The sequence below is a fragment of the Aotus nancymaae genome, unplaced genomic scaffold (assembly GCF_030222135.1).
Source record: "Aotus nancymaae isolate 86718 unplaced genomic scaffold, 86718_ANA_hifiasm-v0.15.2.pri h1tg000020l, whole genome shotgun sequence".
In the NCBI taxonomy this organism is placed as follows: domain Eukaryota; kingdom Metazoa; phylum Chordata; class Mammalia; order Primates; family Aotidae; genus Aotus; species Aotus nancymaae.
The window spans coordinates 67133911-67147610 of record NW_026988432.1 but is presented as its reverse complement, the minus strand read 5'-3'; the positions used below and the strand labels follow the sequence as shown (position 1 = coordinate 67147610).

Sequence of the window (13700 nt, the reverse complement as noted above, 5' to 3'; positions counted from 1 at the left end):
GAGACACTAATCTTTTCCTCAAGTTGAAACATCATCAAAGTACATTTCTGAAGATAAAACTCTGTAAATGTTAATCATACATTAATAAGTGAATAATTTATATTTTATTCTCCAATTATTGTATTATACTTTGAAAATATACACAGTTTGTCAATAAAGACTTTTAGTACTCAGTAGCAATATTTTTTCTAGAGTTATATTTCTAACAGTTATAAGTTAAAGCATTCTATTATGGCTTTAGTATGTATTAATTGAAAAGTAGAAACAAAACTCCACAGCTTCTGCACGGTGAAAGAAACAGTCAATAGAGTGAATCGGCAACCAACACAATGGGAAAAAATTTTTGCAGCCTACCCGTCAGACAAAGGGCTGATATCCAGAATTTACAACGAGCTAAAAAAGATTTACAAGAAAAAAACAAACAAGCCCATTCAAAAATGGGCAAAGGATATGAACAGGTACTTTACAAAAGAAGACATACATGAGGCCAACAAACATATGAAAAAATGCTCATCATCACTGGTCATTAGGGAAATGCAAATCAAAACTACGTTGAGATACCATCTCACGCCAGTTAGAATGGCGATCATTAAAAAATCTGGAGACAACAGATGCTGGAGAGGATGTGGAGAAATAGGAACACTTTTACACTGTTGGTGGGAGTGTAAATTAGTTCAACCATTGTGGAAAACAGTGTGGCGATTCCTCAAGGACCTAGAAATAGAAATTCCATTTGACCCAGCAATCCCATTACTGGGTATATATCCAAAGGATTATAAATCGTTCTACTATAAGGACACATGCACACGAATGTTCATTGCAGCACAGTTTACAATAGCAAAGACCTGGAACCAACCCAAATGCCCATCGATGATAGACTGGACAGGAAAAATGTGGCACATATACACCATGGAATATTATGCAGCCATCAAAAACGATGAGTTCGCGTCCTTTGTAGGGACATGGATGAACCTGGAAACCATCATTCTCAGCAAACTGACACAAGAACAGAAAATCAAACACCACATGTTCTCACTCATAGGTGGGTGTTGAACAATGAGAACACATGGACACAGGGAGGGGAGCACTATACACTGGGGTCTGTTGGGGGGGAGGGGGGATAGAGGGGGGTGGGGAGTTGGGGAGGGATAGCATGGGGAGAAATGCCAGATATAGGTGAAGGGGAGGAAGGCAGCAAATCACACTGCCACATATGTACCTATGCAACAACCTTGCATGTTTTTCACATGAACCCCAAAACCTAAAATGCAATTAAAAAAAAAAAAAGAAAAGTAGAAACAAAACGTCTAATAGATTTATTTGGGGATAAAGTGAGAAGGGATGTTTGAAAGTTATATTATTTAATTGTTAGATTCTAATAATGGATAAATACGCTTTAATAAAAAATGGTTAACATACACCGAGATGGTTTTCTTCTACTACAAGTACACTGTAGAAAAAGATTTTTAAAGAAATCCTCCTGGACAACTTTGGGGAATTCCACAACACTGTCTCCCATTTCCTGTCAAAATCACTAAAAACCTTTCTTAGTGGAAAGCTGAGAAACGTTGTAAAGGAATTTTCTCTCACAAAATTAAGCCAGAGTTTCCACAATGAGTATCTTTAGTTACCACGGATACAGCATTATTAGGTGGTGAAGACAAACTGGGTCTTAGAAGCAGCAAGTGACTTTTGAGTTCTAGAGAGTGGGGGTACAGGAGGAGGAGTAACATGAGATCAGTGACAGAGACAGTATCATCAGAAGTTCTCAGGTTGAAGACAGAGCAAGGAAGACTAGAAAGTCCTTGTCCTCTTGATGATATTTTAGGGAGAAAAGGCAGATACTAAACAATACTATCACAGGGATGAATAGACACAGTGCATCAGAAGGTGGTAAGTTTTATGGAAAAAATAAATGGGAGGGGAGGAAGCTACACGTGGGAGGATGAGAGAAGTATTGGTAAAAGAGGTCAGTAAAAAATATTGAGGATCACACACCTGAGCAGCGAAGGCACCTGGGGAAAAGCTTTGCAGGTGAGAGGGCAGAAATGACAATAGCCCAGAAGTGGGCATGAACATGGTGGGTGTGAGAAATAGCCAGAGGTCAGAGTAGCCTGAATTCAGTGAACAATTGCCAGAGGAAGGTTGGTGAAGGCCACCAAGGGTCAGATGATGGAAGGAGCTCTCACCATGATAAGAATTTCATTTCAACTTAAAAGGTCAGAGGTTGCCGTGTGGGGAAGCTGGTAAAGCAGAGAGACCAGCTGGGAGGCCATGACGGTGACTCAAAGTTGAGGAAGGTGATGGATTGACCTGGGGGGCAGTCAAAGTAATGATGGAGAGATGGGGTCAAGTCCAGGACCTGTGCTGTAGGCAGAGACCCTGAGACTTGCTGATGTCTATGGGTGCAAAGAAGAGGGGAGTCAGGACCAGGATAAGAAGTCAGGCCTACATGAGCATCTGTGTGCGGGGGGGTGTCCTTCATTGGAACAGGAAATGATGGCAGAGAAGTGCATGTGGATGGAAAATTGGAATGAGTTTGTTTAGGAGAAGACTTTAGACAGGAACCCTGATAATGAAGTAGAAATATCAAGTGTTCAGGAGGATTTATGTGTAGGACTTAGAGGAGCGATCACAGCTGTAGTTATAAATGTGACAGGTCACTGGGGAGTGAAGTTACCACAGCAGAGATGATGTGTTAAGAACTGAGAAGATTCCATGGGACCAATTCAATGGTCTTAGTGGCCAGAGATCTCCTTAGGCTTCCTGGTATCAACGATATCACAGAAAACCTTGACAGCAACCTACCCAAGTCTCTCTCCATGCACTGGGACTTCAGTTGTGCAGAATCCCCATAAATTAGCCTCCAGTATTTACATGTGTGTGTGTGTCCACATACCATGCATATAAACATACATCCTGATGAAGATTCTCTCCTCGACTGAGTTCTAGCCAGGCTCCCCTAAGCCCTCTTGTCAACTGGGCCTCAATCTTGGCCTATGAAATTTACAGACTCGGCAGAAATAACTGTGTACCCCTCTCCTCCTACATTTAAAGATTTAAACAAACACTTACATGGTTTCTATCAGCCCAAGGCTGCATCCTTAGGATAAAAGTGCCTACCTGAGAAAGCTCAAGACTACCAAACACTTCACTGTTTTGGAAACACCCGACAGTACGCCCATCTCCCTCTCTCAGAGATTACCAAAAAGAGCTACACAATGGTGAACCTTCCTCTATCACTTTGAGATGTATGCATATTTCCTACACATCAGGAGAGTCTTTCTCAAGGACGTGACAGGCATTCCTTTGAAATGTAATCATCAGGAACTACAGAGCCTCTATCTCCCAGTCTGTGCCAAAGGACAGAGTCCTAGCTCTCATATGGCCAGCTAAAGACACTGCTGCCTAATCTCACTTACACTGACCAACTCTTTGAAGGTTTCCACTTTTCTAAGTCTACTGAGATCCTGCTCAACCCCCTCCATACTACTGCTTTCTCTTTTAAAACATCCAGTCACCTCTGTTCCAATTAAAGCTGAGTTTAGTTCATGAGGGACTCTCTTTCCTATCAGAATAGCACATTTTTTATTAAAATCTGTCCTGTTTAATTAGTACCTTTGAAACGTATACACATACATATACATATCACAATACATGTATATACAAATTTGGAAATACATACATACATATTCTTAAGGGCCACTATTAAAAGAAAACCTTTAGACAAATTAAGAGTTTAATCAAGCCAAGAACAACACAAATCTGGCTCCACCAGAACCAGAATATGTTCGGAGTGACTCCGGGGCTGCCAGATGGTTGAATAACATTCATTGATGGAAAAACAAAAGTGGCATACAGAAAATGGAAGTGAGAAACAGAAACAGCTGAGTGGATTACAGCTTGACATGTGCCTTATTTGAACATGGCTTTAACAATTGTCTGACTGTGATTGGCCAAAACTTGGCTGCTGAGACTCGGCAACCCGTTATAGGAGCAGGTTACAATCTGTTTAAACATCCAATTAGGTTATGGTTCACTATGTATGAAGAAACCATCAGTCTGAACGCAAAATATGTTAACAAGATAGCTTTCAGCTAACAACTCTCTCCTAATTATTTTAAAGATATTCCTAGATATTTCCTTGAAGTTTTTCTATGATCTCTGCATTCATTTTCCTTTCCTTTGGTTTCTTGCTTTAATGTGTTTGTTTCTTCTTCATCTTTCATGCTACAGCAAGTCCTCAATACCAGGTGGTCTTTGGCCCCCATACATATTTATGTGGTAGAACGGAAATAGCTGAGTGGAGCTCTGTATGCCTGGGGCCTGTCCTTCTGAAAACTAGTAACAGGCAAATGACAGTGTTGCCCACACTAACTCTAAAAACATTATTTCTCTTTCTAAATGCTCTGTCTAGGACTTCTAGTATCACACTGCACATTCTAGTAATATATAGCATAGAAGTGGTAAACGTGGGTATCCTTGCCTTGTTCCAGATCTTATAAGACTTCAGCTTTTTCCTTTTCAGTATAATGTTAGCGTTGAGTGTTACATATGGGCTTAATAATGTTAAGGTGTATTTCTTCTACACCTAATTTGTTGAGTTTTTAATTATAAAGAAATGTTGAATTTTACTGACTGCTTTTTCTGCATCTATTGAGATGATCATAAAGTTTGTGTCCTTCATTCTATTGATGTGATGTATTATGTTTATTAACTTGTATATGTAAAGCATCCTTGTATCGCTGGCATAAATTCTATGTGAGCATGGTAAATAAGCTTGTTGATGTGATGTTGGATTTGGTTGTCCAGCCTTTTGTGAGAATTGTTTTATTTATGCCCACAGATTGCCCTCTAGTGTTTTTGTTGCTGTGCCCTTATCTTTGTTGCTAATTTTCAAACAGCCTGTCTTTGAGCTCACTGATGTTTTTTGTTTGATCAATTCTGTTGTTGATGCCCCCAGATGCGTTTTCATTATGTTCATTTTGTTTTTTAGATCCAGTATTATTTACATCTTAAAAATTATTTCAGTCTTTCAATTTACTCTGATAAATTTCTGAATTAGTGATCTGTGTTTTTTGAAGTTCACTGAGTTTCCTTAAAATAGCTATTTTTGAATTATGTCTTTAAGATTATACATCTTTGGCCAGGCACAGTGGTTCATGCCTGTAATCCCAGCACTTTAAAAGGCCGAGGCTGGTGGAAGGTCAGGAGTTCAAGACCAGCCTGACCAACATGGTGAAACCCCATCTCTACTAAAAATACAAAAAATTAGCTGGGTGTGGTGGCAGGTGCCTGTCATCCTAGCTACTCTGGAAGCTGAGGCAGGAGAATCACTTGAACCTGGGAGGTGGAGGTTGCAGTGAGCCGAGATCGCACCATTGCACTCCAGCTTGGGCAACAAGAGTGAAACTCTGTCTCGAAATTAAAAATAAAAATAAAAGATTATACATCTTCATCACTTTAGAGTCAGTCCCTGGTGCCTTATTTTGTCCATTTGGTCAGGTCATCATTCTCTGAATGTTCTTGATGTTAGGGGCACCTGACAATGTCATGTATTGGAGAACTAGGTATTTATTCAGTCTTGCGATCTGACTTTCTTTGTGCCCATCCTTCCAGAGATCCTTTGCAGGCTGATTATTAGATCCATTGAGTCTGTGGTCACTGCTGCTATTTCAGCAACAGATGGCACCCTAAGCTGAGGTTTACCACAAGTCTATGGTTGGAGGAGAGGGAATTCCAAGCCCATTTTTTTGTGTGTCCATAGTTATGTTCTTTCGGCCCAGAGGAACTAGAGCAAAGCCTAAAGGGGTCCATTTGGTTCTGCAAGTTTTTCCCTGGGGCCACGGACACTCTCAAGATTTTATTCATGGTCATTAGCTCGGGGAGAGTCACTGTGTGACTCTGCCTAGTGCTGGGCTTCACCCTGGCAGGTCCAGCACTGGGCTCCAGGGCCATGTCTCGTGCCTATTTCTCTTTCCTTGTTCCAAAGAGACCTCTCTATTCACTTAGTGCTTCTGAGTTGAAGAATGGGTTTGTGGCCACTGCAGTCATTATAACATTGGGTTAACCCAGAGCCTACAGCTGAGAAGACCAAGGCAGCACAGACATCCTTAAACACATGAGGTTTATTACTGGCTCTGGGCTGCCACAGTGCAGCAGTGATACAAATAAAGACTCAGAGCTGCAGGGCTCCACGTGGCACTGCAGCAGGTCCAGCAGCTCTATCTGTGGGCATTGGCCTGGCATCAGGAATGATCAGGCTCTGGCCATCAGGTTCCTGGGGTCAGGAACCATGAGGTTCTTCCTGGCCAACCATGGCAGGTTAGTACTGAGTTGTAAGGCGAAGTCCTGCACTTACTTCTCTCTCCTTCCCTGCCAGTGGTTAGAGTCGTTTTGCACTGTGCTGCCCAGGACTCACAGAGAAGTGGTAGGAGCAGTTTCTTGGTTGTCAAGTCTGGCGCTAATCTGGGTCACACCCAGATCCCATGCTGCCAGGACCAATACAGCTCTGGGTGCTCTCTAGCTTATATGACCTATCTCTTAGTGGGGTTCACTCATGGCCTAAGGCCACTGTGGAAGGCTAGTGGTGGTGTGAACTGGAACACAAGACCATGGTTTGGGGCCAAAGTTTTCTGCCTTGTACTGGGGTGAGTACAGAGATGCCACCCAGGGGCCATGGGTTTCTGCCTAGTACTGGGTTTTGCCATGATGGGCCCAGCACTGAGCTCTAAATCAAAGTCCTATACACACTTCCCACTCCTTCCCCACTGAGGGTGGGCTGTGTCTCTCTCTCTGCTGAACTGCTGAAAGTCGGGAGAGGGGTGACACAGGCAATGGGACTCTGTCCTTCCTACCCACTTGACTGTCTCCTTTTTATTATGTCAAAACTAGGTACTATAATCTCTCACCTGAACTCCTTGGCTCTTGTGAAAATTATGTGTAGTTTTTCAATTTGATGTTTCTGCAGGGAGATGTTTCTGAAGGGTCTCACCATTTGCTTCATTCCCTCATCTATAAAGATTACTTCCAAAGACACTCTTCTGATCTTCCCAGGACTGATTCTCATGTGTCCCACTTTTTAAAATTTTATTTTATTTTTTAGAGACAGGGCTTACTCTGTCACCTAGGCTGGAGTAGAGTGGCATGATCATACCTCACTGCAGCCTCAAACACCTGGGCTCTAGCAATCTTTCCATCTCAGCCTCCTGAGTACCTAGTATTATAAGTGTGTGCCACCACACCCATCTATGCATGTCTCCAACCTTTAAGAGCTTTTAATATTAAATGTTTGGGCTCAAGTGAATTTAAGTTGTGGAGGGTAAATCTCTCTTATGCAAAACAGAAACAGTGGTGTTCCTATAGATGAAAGAGGAAGAGGAGAGCACTGCCCACTGTTCCCCAGGTATCAAGGGCTGAGTTCCCTTCCTGTGAGTTCAGCTCATCCTATTCAGACTTTCTAGGAAGTGGACACAGATGAGGGATCCAAGTTGTTGGCCATTTGGAGGTGAAGGGGTGCTCAACACTTCATTTCATTTTTCTAACTCTTTCTCTGCTTTTTTTTTTTTTGAGACGGAGTTTCGCTCTTGCAATGGCACGATCTCGGCTCACCGCAACCTCTGCCTCCTGGATTCAGGCAATTCTCCTGCCTCAGCTTCCTGAGTAGCTGGGATTACAGGCACGCACCACCATACCCAGCTAATTTTTTGTATTTTTAGTAGAGATGGGGTTTCACCATGTTGACCAGGATGGTCTCAATCTCTTGATCTTGTGATCCACCTGCCTCGGCCTCCCAAAGTGCTGGGATTACAGGCGTGAACCACTGCACCCGGCCCTTCTCTGCTTTTATAGGAGTTGAGTGATATTGCTCTGCGGTGGAAACCATCAGTTTCCAACCACCTCCTCCATCAAACCTTATGCACTCAAGTGTATTTATAGTGTGTGCTCCTGGAGTCTCCAAATCAAATGAAGTAGTTCCTCTTGGCTACAAATTAGATTTGTTGAGAGGTGAGGAGTAAAAAGGAGGACAATGAAATTAATAATTTCCCTAATTTATGATTTCATCATTCTTATTACAATGAAGTAAAGTTTCTCGTGATTTTTTGGAAAAACTGCTTCACTAAAATACTAGTATTTTTCTTTTCAGGAGAATCTACAGCCCTATATAAGCACAATGGTTGTGGATGGAGTTTCATGAGGGTGACACAGATGGTCTGAGGTAGAGGTGGCTCCACTAAATGGAGTGCAGTATGTGTAAAGGACCCTGTGCCCACATCATCACCCGGAAATGGCCTTCCCATATTAGTATGACTTCAAGTCCTCATGGAGGTCCAGGTTCAAGTGGTCAAATAACCTGGCCTCTAAGGTGGCCTCCACCTTGAAAGCAAAGATGTGCTGAGATATCCTCTATAAATCACATTTGGCAGCCCTTGTGGAATAAGGCAGTTGATGTATTTGGTTTAGAATGGTAAAATCAAGGGGCTTGGATGTGGAGATTCAAGTTCCCTTGAATGGGGACACGACCACATGAGGGACTGGCAGGTGAAGTTTGTAAATAATGTGGCTCTCAGTTTTGGGAAATATTTGTCAGTTGTCCTTTTGAGTTTATGCAAGATCATTAGGATGCTAGTGCCCCATGATGAAAATGTTTGTGTGTGTAAGTGTGTATATATTAGTACTCTAACAATGCCATGTCCAAAGTGAGAAAACACGGCAACCCACAAGTAGAAAGTGGGAGGTGAGGAACAAACACAATGAGTTTGTGGTCAACATTCTATGACTGATGACCTCATATCCAGACTCAGAGTCACACTTCAGAGGCCCCACAGCCCTCGTCATTGATGACCTCAATTTATTACTGATGATAGAATCTCATACACAGAGCAACAGAGCTGACCCCTATGATCTCCACACTGTCCTCTACATTGCCCCTTTCACCGACCTTATTGAAAATCAGTCACCTGTACAACTTTCACTGTCTTTTTTTTTTTTTTTTTTTTTTTAAGATCGAGTCTCACTCTGCTACCCCAGGCTGGAGTGCAGTGGCACGATCTCGGCTCACTGCAACCTCTGCCTCTCAGGTTCAAGTGAGTCTCCTGCCTTAGTTTACTGAGTAGCTAGATTACAGGCACCTACCATAATGCCTGGTTAATTTTTGTATTTTTAGTACAAACGGGGTTTCACCATGTTGGCCAGGCTGGTCTCGAACTCCTGGCCTCAAGAGATCCACCTGCCTCAGCCTCCCAAAGTGCTGATTATAGGCATGAGCCACCACACCCAGCCAACTTTCACTTTCCATTTTCGAGTATTTCCATCATTAACTGCACTGACGGCTGCCTCCCTTCAGGCTGTCTCCAGCTTTGTTAATCTCTCAGGATAGCAGTGGATATTCAGGGAGACCCAGACTTGTTATAAGAGCCAGGGAGCATCCATGCCACATGAGTGCTGATGTGGCATTTCCCAAAGTATTTTCCGAGAGCTCATTTCCGAAGATGCTCAGGTGGAAAGCTACCCAGTCTGGAACACTGCCAAGTTTTCCCTGCTAAGGTTCACAATGGACATTTGCAATGTCTGAACTTATTTAACCTTGGGACCTATTTAACAGATGACATTTGTTAATATCTTGAGTCTCTTGTGCTCTATAGAGCACCTTCTGGAAAGCACTGAGTGTGTGCATCTGAAATCTTTATTAGGATCTATGTTCCAGGGAATCCAGTAAAGTGAGTGAAATGTGCTTTCTGCCTCTGTCGGTCTCCAACAGCATGAAATTTATGGTTTCCATCCTAACTCCCCAGGTGACAGGAATGTTTTTGTGACACAGAATCTTGTGCTAATTCCTAAAATAAACATTCTGTTCTCGGTGTCAGACTCCAGGTCTCTGGAGGTCTGTTCCACCCTCTTCCTTAGCCAGCCAACTTCCACCATCTCCCCATTTCATTAATCACTTTCTTCAGGAAGCGTCCCCTCCCCTCTACTTCCCACCAACCTAGCCTCCTCCTCCCCAGCCTGGAGTAAGAGCCCCCCCTCAATACTTATCTCTACCACCATTCAAAAAATAAATATAAAAAAAATACTTCTTCCTTACTTGCTAGGTGATGGGCACGAGGGACTGTGTTACAGGGACTTCCAGGTCGGCTGGGGGCTTTGTTTCCAGCGCAGGACCTGCTAGGGGTCTTTGTTTCCATTTTTCTCGCCGCTGGCCCTTAGGGACTTTGTTTAAAGGCAGGAACCTTTCCCACCTCTGGCCCTGGGAGGTGGAGGCTCAGTGACTCAGGGTTGTAAAACAGTAGCCAATCCGGTAAAGGATTCAAAGATCAATTAATCAAGAGGAAGTTTGAAAGAACCCCTCTCATTGGATGAGAGCATGAATGGAGAGGAAATAACTCAGGAGTAAAAGCTCTAGCAGTCCCAGCCTGGAGGGGCACCCCCTCCTGGTCACCTTCCACTGAGTGGAAGCTGTCCTTTCGCTCTGCCTAACAAACTGCACTACTGCACATTGTTTGGGTCCATGAGTCCTATTTGAGCTGCAACATTCACCATGACACGGAGGCCCCCTTTCCCGTTCTTCTGTCTAAGGGAGGCCAAGAGCCTGCAACAGATCCGGTTACAAGCACACAAAAGTGGTGAAGAAATACTTGTGATTAAATCTCCAACTAGTATATTTGCTCTGTGAGGAAAGTATTATGTTTTGCTCATCTTTTAGCTCTAGTACCATGCAAGCACATAGCAGCTGCCCAATAAACGCATTTGTTACATGATACTTATTACGTATATGTACAGCCAGCTCCTAACATCTTCTCAGAAATCAAAATATTAGCTACTTAGATAAATTAATTTGTATATTAATAGAAAGTGACTGGGTTAGCTTTGTGCAGTGGCAGTGTCATAGCCAATGAGGTTTATCCAAGGCACGATTATTGTTAATTGAAAAACAAAAAAGAAAGTGACTGGGGTATAAATAAGTACTCTTCCAGTCTAATAAGTTAATATTAAACATGCAAGAGGTGGTCATCCTAAAGACATTACTCCACATTTTCTATCTAGGCCATGACATTTCAACACAAAAGGAGATGGTTACTTTGCCAATCACCTCCCTGTGGTTTAAATCTGCATCAGGCTCCTCCTCCAGCTGTGACAACAAGGACACCACCATGTGTGCAAAAAGGTCTGCAAGTCTCCATCCCTCAGGCTAAATTAAATAGGGTTCCACACACCCTTACCATGTCCAGCACTCTGGAAAGATTCAGTTTTCTTTTACATTTTGAAGTAGAATTGTTATTGTTCCAATTATAAAAAAATAAACTGAATAAATAAGTCAAGCAATAGATGAAAGGAAATCTTTGCAAATGCTTTTCTCATGGAAAAAATCTTACTTATTACATATGTGAGATAGTAACCAGAATATAAACAGAGTTTTCAAAACTTGCAAGAAAACAAATACAATTAGAAATCATGTAGACATGAATAAACATTTCATCAGAGATAATATGCAGATGTCATCCAAGAACATTAGACAAGGTTCAATATTATTATCCTTTAGAGAAATGTATGTTAAAACAATGTGATAGCAATACACTTCAGTCTGTATGGCTAAGAGGATTTGAAAAAACAGAAATTTATTTATGATGGGAATGTAAAATGAAAGTCACTCTGGACAACAAAGTGCTATTTTCTATTAATTTGTAACTTGTAACTATCCCATGACCTGGGAATTTCATCCTGGACATATTTTCCAGAGTAATGAAAACATTCATTCACACAAAACCTAGTACATGAATGTACACAGCACTTTTAGTCATAATAGCCAGACAATGACTGAAAACAACAAATATGTTCTTGAATGAGTGAAGGATTACACACAATATTTCATGGTAACATCCATACCATGAAAACCCACAGCAATAACAAAAGGAACAAACTAAAACATAAACCAATGTAGATGAATCTCCAAGGAATTATCTTGAAGGAAAAGGGCCAATTACAAAAGGTTGCACAGGTTAGGATTTCATTTATATAACAATATTGGAAAGACAAATTTGCAGAAATAGAAATTAGTGGTTTCAAAGAATCAGAATCAAAGTGGGTATGGTGGAGAGGAGGGAAGTGGATGTGTTTATAATAGGAAAACGAGTTAATCTTCTGATAGGTAAACCTGTACATGTAGTAAAATTGCACAGCACCCAGGCACACACACACACACACACACACACACACACACACACACAAATGAGAAAAAAATTAATCTGGGAAAATACAAATAGATGAGTAGGTTAATTCTATTACTGTCAATATCTTAACTTTGATATTGTTATAGTCATATTTCATTATAATTTTCTAGAGTTTTTAATAGTTTTATAATATAAATAACCACTCTATTCTCTCAGCAGTGCTTTCCACAAGGCCAAGTCTGAAGTACTCTCCATAGCTTATCTCATTTAGTTCTTGAAACAATCCTATCATGTTAGACTTCTTAGAACCACAGGTTCCAATGAAGCAAACTGAAACCCACAAATGTGAAGGGACTTTCCTAAGACACAGATAATAAGTGGCTGAGTCCCCTTCTGCTATGGAGGGATGGAGCACTCACCATTTGAGCAGGAGGTACAGGACCTGTTGGGTGGGGGTGAACTCTCTGTAGGTGCACAGGAAGGAAGATGAGGACATAAAAGAGGTGGCAGCTCTGGAAGGTGGGCACCAGAGGCTCCTCCTGCTGCCTTACCATACCTGCCTTGATGGAGTCCACCTGCAGGTCTCATCCAGATTTAGCACTGATTTATTTCCACACTCAGTGGGACAAAGGAGGGCTGATTAAAACAATGAGCCCTAGCAAAATGCAAAAACACTCATGGTCATGACATGAAGTGAAAGTAAAATATAAATAATTTGTCCAGTGTGGGGATCACTCCCACGTGAAGCCCCTCGGAATTGGGCCTCACCATATGGTGAGCTTGAGCCCGGACACAGTTTCCCGTTGGAGGCAGTCAAGATCTGGGAAAGTTAAGATCAAAGGATATCTAAAAACAACTTTGCTAGACGATGAGGTGATACCTATGTGGTCTGAGAAGACATTGTTTTTATTTTTTGTTTCTGCATTTTATGACTTTGTCTACCCATTTGCTGGGTCCTGTGCTTGTTCTTGTGACTGCTGTTTGCATAGATAACAGGCTTACTGCCTCTCTGGTGCCTTGCCTAGATAGTTAACTTTTTAACTTTAGGTTTCCCCAACCTGATAATGAGACCCATCTGGATGACTTGATTGTATTTGATTATGTATGTGATTTTACTATTGTGTTATCTGCTGCCTAAGCTTGTATCCCAGGACTTTCTGTCCCCTTTGATGTATGAGATAATGGTGTCTGTTCCTGCAAATGAAGGATGACAAAGATATATATACTAACTGTGTGCAAAATAAATTTGCCATTTGAGCAATCGCTCACTTGGCCCTCCAGACCTCGCATTTCTTTCTCTCTTTTCTTCCAGTGCACTCCCCTATTCAGGTTGGAACCCTCTTGCTGGCCAAGAGTCCCCGGCAGATGTGCCAGCCTCTTGGGAATGCAGAGTCCAGATATTCTTACAAATACGTGAAAGTTGATTTTACATCTGAACAGCGCTGGAGTGAAATGATGGGGCTGAAGGAAGGAAACAGACCCAGAGTCCCTTGGATTAAAACTAAATAGGGAAAGCCCAGGCACAAAGTCCTG

At 42.0% G+C, this 13700-nt stretch overlaps 1 pseudogene; it reads left to right on the top strand.

Moving 5' to 3' along the window:
• The first annotated feature begins 10862 nt into the window (after window positions 1–10862).
• LOC135276197 (U4 spliceosomal RNA) lies at window positions 10863–10993 on the top strand (annotated as a pseudogene).
• Window positions 10994–13700: the final 2707 nt, after the last annotated feature.